Genomic DNA, 7938 nt, shown 5'->3' on the forward strand with positions numbered 1-7938 from the left:
TTACTGTTCCTTGATTTCTCATTTGTACAATGTATGGCAGAATTTCCTTGATTTAGATATTCCTTTCCTCTTGGATTAAATTAATCTACTTTAAGAGAGTTTCTAAAGCACTTGGCAGAATGTAGATATAGTATGGTCATTTCTGATACAGGTCTGTGAAGTCACCCTGTTACTACAACTGGCTTTTAAAGCTGCAGTCCTAAAAATGAATGGGAATTGGTCCTAGAGATATAGGCTTATATAGGCTTTAGGGAGACTTCATCCATTCTTCAACATCTACCCTGTGCATCTTCCCATAACCCCTTCTTCCATAATAGCAATGGCAGGTGAAAGCCCATCAGGAAGAAGCTGTCCCGTTTTATAATCTGTGCGTGCATCAACGTAAGTGCTTTTATGTGATCTGGTAATTCTCTATTACTGTAAGAGCATCCCCAGATATTTCAGGACCATTAGCAGCCTCACAGTGTGCAGAAAATGCTTTTTTTTTTTCAATGTCTGATAACACAGTTGATCAGAAAATTTTTCTGGCATGCTGATATCAAATGAATACAGATTGGAACTACCTGAACCAAAAAGTAAATAATTCTTCTTGTGCTTTGTTGGTAGCATTGTGGTGTCATAAAGCAGAAGGAAAAGAAATGAGGCTTGTGATAATTTTTATTGTGCTGGGTCTTTTTCATCCATGAGGAACCTGTGATCACCAGCTATGCCTAAGAGACACAGGTAGTCCTTTCAGAGCACAGGGCACACATCACACTGCATAACAAAAAGGGGATCCTAGCAACTGCATCAAAGCAGATGTGTTTTTGATTTCTTTTTAAAAATGCTTTCACTATAGTTTTCTGTAAGGATGAAAGCTAATAGGTTAGCTCATTCATTAAAATATTAATGGAATTAATCAGGCACCTAAACTCTTCAAAATACATTCTTTTGCTGATCTACTAAAATTACAACTTTGAAACCACAGAAATAGTCTAATGTGGTTTAAGGTGGATCTTCAGTTCCTTGGTAACAGCTTCATTCCTTTGAAGAAGGGTTTAGTATGTTGGCATGGGCTCAGGAGTCTGCTGCTCTGACATCTGTATTTGAGAGGGGATAAACTTTCTCAGTTTCCATTTCTACATGTGACAAATGGGTTAATTATGGAACAGTTGTCTTAATGCAATTAGATAATATGTTCAGGCAGCTTAATAGGAAGATAGGCACTTTACATAGGCTTAACCAGTGAATTCCAGCTGCTTTGATTTTTATCATTTTTTTTTCAAAATTGTTGGAATTTCATCCATGAAATACAAATCTACACAGAAATAACTGAGGAAGTTCTTAACTTAAAAGGTCTTGTCTTCAAGAGCGGAATGGATTCATCTATATCACAAATGGCTCTGAACAGGATAGCAGACAGAAGACTAAGTTAAAAAAAAAATTGAAAGCCAGCAACTCAGGTGGTAAGGGAGGTTTACCAATCATCTGGTCTTTTCTCAGTGGAAAAGACAGGGGGTAAGCTAACACAGTAGTTGGCAATATTTCCTATAAAGGAATACATAGTATATTTTTTTAGGGTTTTATGTGTGTGTGTGTGTGTGTGTGTGTGTGTGTGTGTCACTGAGAGATGTTGTTGCAACTACTCAACTCCATATTAGAGTAAGAAATCAGGTATAAACCTTCCATATATGAATGAGTATGGCTATTTGCCAATTAAATTATTTACAAAATGAAACCTGCAAGACTCAAGGTCCCCTAGAGAAACAGAATTGTGTGTGTGTGTGTATGTGTGTGTGTGTGTGTGTGTGTGTGTGTGTGTGTGTGTGTGTTGTTTATAAGATTAGGGAGATTGGAAAATCTAAAGCCTGAGGGTAGACCAGCAGGCCAAAATCTCAGGAGCTGATACCACAGTTTGGTGGTTTTTCTTCTAAAGTCTTTTCTTCCTGCTCAGGGGAAGTGAGCCCTTTGATATACTCGGAGAAATAGCAATGTCTGAGGCATTAGCACATTATGGGTGGCAGTCGGCTTTACTATTGAGTTAAATGTTAATCTCATCTAAAAACATTTTAAATTGACATGAAAAGTTATCACAAATCTTCACCCAAGATAAGATTTGCTATAGTTTGTCTTTCTCTGGGCTGAGAGAAAAATCTTCTTCTTTTAGTCAAAAGTAGATCTAGTTACTTTCTCAAGAATCCTAATCCTTAGTTGGTGTGAATTAGTTACTGAATATTCCACCACACCTCAAATATTTGGGACTAAACAGAATCTGGTGTCCCTAGGCAACCTCTTCACCCCATCATATCTAACTTATTCAGTCAGAAGCCAATGGGGATAGGGGCAAAGGCAGGGCACACAAAGGCTCAGCAACAGTGCTGTGGACAGAGGATAGAAATGATGAAAAAGGAAGTTTAATACCCATAAGAATAAGCAAAGTCATGACAATAATAGACACACACTTCATCCCACTTCCTGGTTGACTAAGTGATTGACTCAAATTCATAGGGAAAGCCTTGCGTCATGTTTGTGTAGGGCCCTGAGAGGACACGTTAGAAGGAATGGGGAAAGAGAGCACCGAAGAGGAATGGTACAGGGACACATAGACCAGAAAGAGGGTATTTTATTTTTGAAACTTTAACTCTGAGTCTCTCTTAGATTTTTTTTATTTCAAAAACAAGTATTCTGCAGCTCAAAGTGTATGATGGAGCTTAATTCATTTAAATTGCAAAGCACTTCAGAACTCATAGATGAAAAGTATTATTGAAGTACAAAGCTCAGGTTCATTATTAATAAAATCAGTCCTTCAGAGTACGGTCTTCTTTGAAATGATTGGCTCCTTGAGAATGCCTGAGGTGAGTAGGAGATGGCCTTCATCTAATGAAAAAATTAGACAAATGGAGGCATGTCTGCATGTTAACCCTTTTAGGAAACCTTTGTAAGAACCATGTCCAACATTAACTTGAAGGAAATACTTGGTGCGGGATAGCTTGCTGCATGTCACAGTTGTCTTCAAAAGTTTCTCAACAGTGAAAGCAATGGAAAAATAAGCCACATCTTGAATGCTTTAGTGAAGCTAATCCAATTAAATTCTATACCAAATCAAATCAGGAATACCCCTTATTTTCAACATAATAAGACATTATAAAGGGGGCATTCTTTGTATTTTCACAAAGATGATTGACACTAATGCCCTTTCATTCATCTCTAACAAAATTACTGAAGAAATGAAAGTCTGAACTACATTAAACCTTTTTAAAAGCTTCCCTGTGGCTGATGCTTAATAGCCCATGTGTACTGTTTCTCCACTGCTTTTCCTTCTGTGTATTCTGTCCCATCCACATTGGGCACAGTTTTCTTTTGGGGAATACTGTAAAAAAAACAATTGTTGTCAGTTGTTTGTATGCACTCATTACAGAAATGAGATGATACATGAATAAATACATTAAACAGTATCTGCTAATAAGTAAGGGGAAATTAGTAATTGTCAGTCTAATAGATGAAACTCTAAAAAGTAAAGCATAATAATAATAATAATAATAATAATAATAATAATAACCAACTCATGGTTTTTTGATAGCTGTTTTGGGGAGACTTCTTTCTCTATCCATGAGTGTTTTCATGTCCCTATATTTATTTTGACCTGTATCTTTCATGTCACATGGCTTAAAATTCCACTAATCCTTTGCCACCCAGTAATATTGCTATCACAATCTGTAATTCTGGTTTTGCTGTTTTTCTTTTTGCGGGACTGTGGGTTGAACCAAAAAGCCTCATGATAAGCAAACACTCTACCACTGCCCTATACCCCCAGTCCTTGCAATTCTGATTCCTACAAGAGACTGTACTGCATGGCAGTTGGTTACAGAGAGGTCAATTGAAGAGAGACTCCCCTGCCTCCTTGCTTTTCTGACTCACTGTTTTGTCTCTTGGCAAGTGTTTTGTACAAGACCTGAGATCTTGTACATGGAGCTAAAATGTGAAACATGAGCTTCCACAGAGATAGAGGGGAGTGAACAAAGAAAGAAGAGGAGACATGGTAGTTCAAAGTTAACCTGTGATAATTCCGTAGTCACTTAATTCTGGCACTGCCATTTCCTCTCACTTTTTTTCAGTGTGCTAGAGCAGTGTCTTATCTTCTATATTTTTGGTGTTTGAGGTAAAATAACTGTTGGGGTGGCGACTGATCTTTGTATCATATAAAGTCAGTGGGATCCTCACTAACTTTTACTGGTACCATGTAAGTAACACATAACCTCAAAGTATGATAATCAAAAACATCTCTGGGGACACTGACAAATGTTCTTTGGGAGATGAAATTAATCTTTCTTGAGAATTCACCAACATTCCAAATGAATCTTTCCTTCCAAACTCTCAAGAGCCTAAGAGCCTTGTAAAAGATGCAGATTTGCATGGTTAAGACTGACGGTGCGCAGGGGCCATGCTAACCTTCTCTGAATCATTCCAGGTTTAGTATATGTTCTGCCGAAGCGAGTCTTGGCCCTGGAGGAGATGGGAATGGAGGAGAGGGGCTGGGGGAAAGGTGGGGACGGGGGAGGGAGGGGGGAGGACGGGGGAACCCATGGCTGATATGTAAAATTAAAACACAAATATAATAAAATATATTAAAAAAAAAAAAAAAAGACTGACAGTGCAATGCCATTGCCACAGTAAACTGGAGTGTATGCAGAGGTCCAACCACACACCACTGTCAACCATTTTTACACATTTTCCCACTCTGAATGCTGGAATAACTGTGAACTGTAATTCCAGACAATTCACTGAGTTCTAGGATGTGAATAATTCTAAGATATGAATAATGGGGTTTTTGGCTTCTGTCTTGAATATTCTTATTTATATACTTACAATCAGTCCAGTATCTAATTGCAGCTTCCAAACTTTTCTTATGTCCTAACTGCAGTTATTTACTTTCTTGATTTCTTTGTCTTTGAGAAGTGAAATTATGTTTTCAGCTGTTTAATCACTGTGTTCTATTTCTGCTTTATCACTCTGCATTTCTGCTTTATTTGACATGATTTTGCCTAAAATTTCAACAATAAATAGGAACCTTAGTGCAATGTCCCACAGATAGTTTTTGTGGTCAGCTGTCAGTGAGAAGTACTTTTCTTTTTCCTAGACCATTATCACTCATCCGTGAACAGGACTTCATTGGATACACATCAATAGACAGCAGCTTTGAAAGATGAGTGAAACAACAATGTATTTTCCATTCAAATATCATCCAGAACATTGATAAGACCATCATTACTAGTCAGTGTATTCCATTTGATTCAATAATCCCTTCACTGGATACTTCAAACCATTCTGTGATATAGAAATCCTAGAGCCCACAGAGAGGGAGACACAGATTGGTGGGCTTATTTAAAATGAAACGCTTATTTGCAGCACATCTAAAACTAGAATTCAGGTTCACATCTTCTCAACTGTTCTTTGCAGACTCAATAAAGTACAAGAAAGCTTCCAGAGCAGAGATGAAACAGATGATTGCCTATTGGTTGTAGGACTTCAATCAATATAGTGTTATCAAGGCTGATGTATCTGATGATCTAAAAGTTTACAGGGAAGTAGCCTGTAGCTTCCTGGATAATAGTGAACACCTGGCTGTATAAAAACCCATTGAAGAGATGGTAACAACAACAGGTAGCACTTAGAGACTATTTATTACCCATTGTCAAGTTCTGAGTTCTTGGTAGCCTGTATCTTGCCATTTTCTCACAGCTCTTACAAGTTGTTCTTTGAGTTGAAAGAAACAAAGAAACCAATAAATTATTTTAAATGTAAGGAACCTTTTACTGGTCATAAAATATAACTAAGTACCAAAGAAGGAAGAGGAGGAGGAGGGAGAGGAGGAGGAGAAGGAAGAGGAGGAAAGAGGAAGAACAAGAACAAGAATAAGAAGAAAGAAGAAGAGAGTTTCAAATTTCCCATGTGATGTTAAGCAATAGTGCACTCATATTCTGGGAACCAAAGCCAGGCATTTTGCCTTTTAATTTGAAGTGTAATTGGTTGACCTAATATTTTTAGTTCAAGTCAAGAAAACCATCATTTTATCTAGTAATTTGATCACATGGATGACACCACAGTTTTTACAGATTTTTTTGAAAATTGAGTATCTTAGCTAGATCAGCTACCTTTTGTTGCCAATCAAACTACTTCAGAATTTAGAAAAGTGAAAATAATAGTCAGTCTGTTCCTCTGTAATTTATATTGGGCAGTAACGGGCAGCTCTGATCTGGATAGCCTTGGATATTCTCATTTGTGTTTCTGAAATCATCTGGCAAATGGCCAGGGGTTGCTCAGCCTAGAATGACTTTGGCTGTCTCAGAAGGCAATCCATTTGCCCCAAGATATTTGTATCCTGTTTCATAAAACCTATGATTATATATCAAAAGGGACTTGGTGTGTATGATCAGTTTAAAGGCACAGAGTCGGGGAGATTATCCTCTGTTGTTCAGGTGAGCCTAATGAATACAAGTGGCCACAGAAGAGAGAGGAATTAAGAGATACTTATAGAAGCAATGGGTAGTATATGATAATAGAGAGTACAAAAGGATAGACTGGAAATGGAGTGAGAGCTATAAGCTAAGGCATACAACCAGGTAGTAAATACTGAAACATGCAAAGGAAATGCTCTTTTACCTTTGTGGCACACAGAAACATAACTAGACTTACTAAAACCTCAAGTAGGTGGTGGTGAATATGTCTGACTTTCAAAACTGATTTTTTTTTTACTAGCATAATTTTCCAAACTAGTATTACTTTGTCCTATCAGAAAATAAATGAATATGGTTAGGGTGGTGATGACTGACATCTGTCACCAAATTCCAGTCCTTGCATGACTGCAGCAGGCTAGTAGCCTGATCTTGTACACAAAACACTGGACAGATTCTCAGCCTGACTGAGGAGGCAGGGAGTAAATCAGGGGATTCTTCACTCTTCCTGTATACAAAAGGCTAAAGGAAATCACGGGGGTAGCCCAGATTCAAGAAACAGAAAGATGGGAGGTACCAAATTGGAAGTGCAAAATGTTTGGATACAGGATGGGACTGAGGTATATGGTCACTTTCGCAGTCACTCAGATTTGTCATCTTGCTCTACATTGACCTTCTTACCGTTTCTGCCTAAAAGTGATATTGCTGTATGAAATAAAGAAATTATAGTATTATATCCTGCTATTCCCCCAACCCATCTCCAACCCTTCATAATTAGATGGGTTTGAGCTTCCAAATTATTCTCAAATATATCCTTTCCTTGATTGCACTTCAAATCTTTATACTTAGTTCCCCATTATTTCTTGCTTTTACTTTTCAAATACCTTTATCTCTTACATCTGTTTTTCTCCACAACCACTTACCTCCACTGCTCTAACACAGGAGTGGCATTTCTGTATTGTTAATAAGACAGCATGATTCATATTCCTCATGACAGTTCAGTGAGACTTCGTGACTGAAGGAAGGCTTCATCTTTAGTAATATGCTTCCTGATTCTCCCCCCTCTCTTCTTTCTGACCTTTATTTCCTCCTTTCCTTTCTTTATTTTCCTCTATCTTTGATGGACACTCTGCACTCTCATCCTGCTGAACTTTCAATAGACTTATGATATTTTCTAAGTATAGAAGCAAATCATAGTATTTTTATTTTTCCATACTCTGTTTAACATTTGGCTTTGTTCTTATGACATATATTAAATGTCTAGGTTTATGCAATGAAAATTAGATGTACAATTTTTGTAAAGGAATGCCTTTACAGATGCATATTCAAGGATTAGTGAAGTGTCTCGTTAAAGTGCTGCATTCATTAGTTTTGTGCAGTCCAGTGAAATAAACACCATTAATAAAGAGGATCACACTGAATTTGCCACATGATTTTTTAAACTTGTAATACATTTTAATGTAATATCAATACTCCACTCATAAACATTTATATGTGTATCAATATT

General features: G+C 37.3%; 1 non-coding gene across 1 annotated transcript; it reads right to left on the reverse strand.

Annotated features, from left to right (window-relative positions):
- Nucleotides 1–4373: 4373 nt before the first annotated feature.
- On the reverse strand, nt 4374–4475 carry LOC118594374. The gene has a single exon (XR_004946363.1). It is a non-coding gene; the product is annotated as a U6 spliceosomal RNA (small nuclear RNA).
- Nucleotides 4476–7938: the final 3463 nt, after the last annotated feature.

Source organism: Onychomys torridus, chromosome 12, assembly GCF_903995425.1.
Source record: "Onychomys torridus chromosome 12, mOncTor1.1, whole genome shotgun sequence".
NCBI classification, from domain to species: domain Eukaryota; kingdom Metazoa; phylum Chordata; class Mammalia; order Rodentia; family Cricetidae; genus Onychomys; species Onychomys torridus.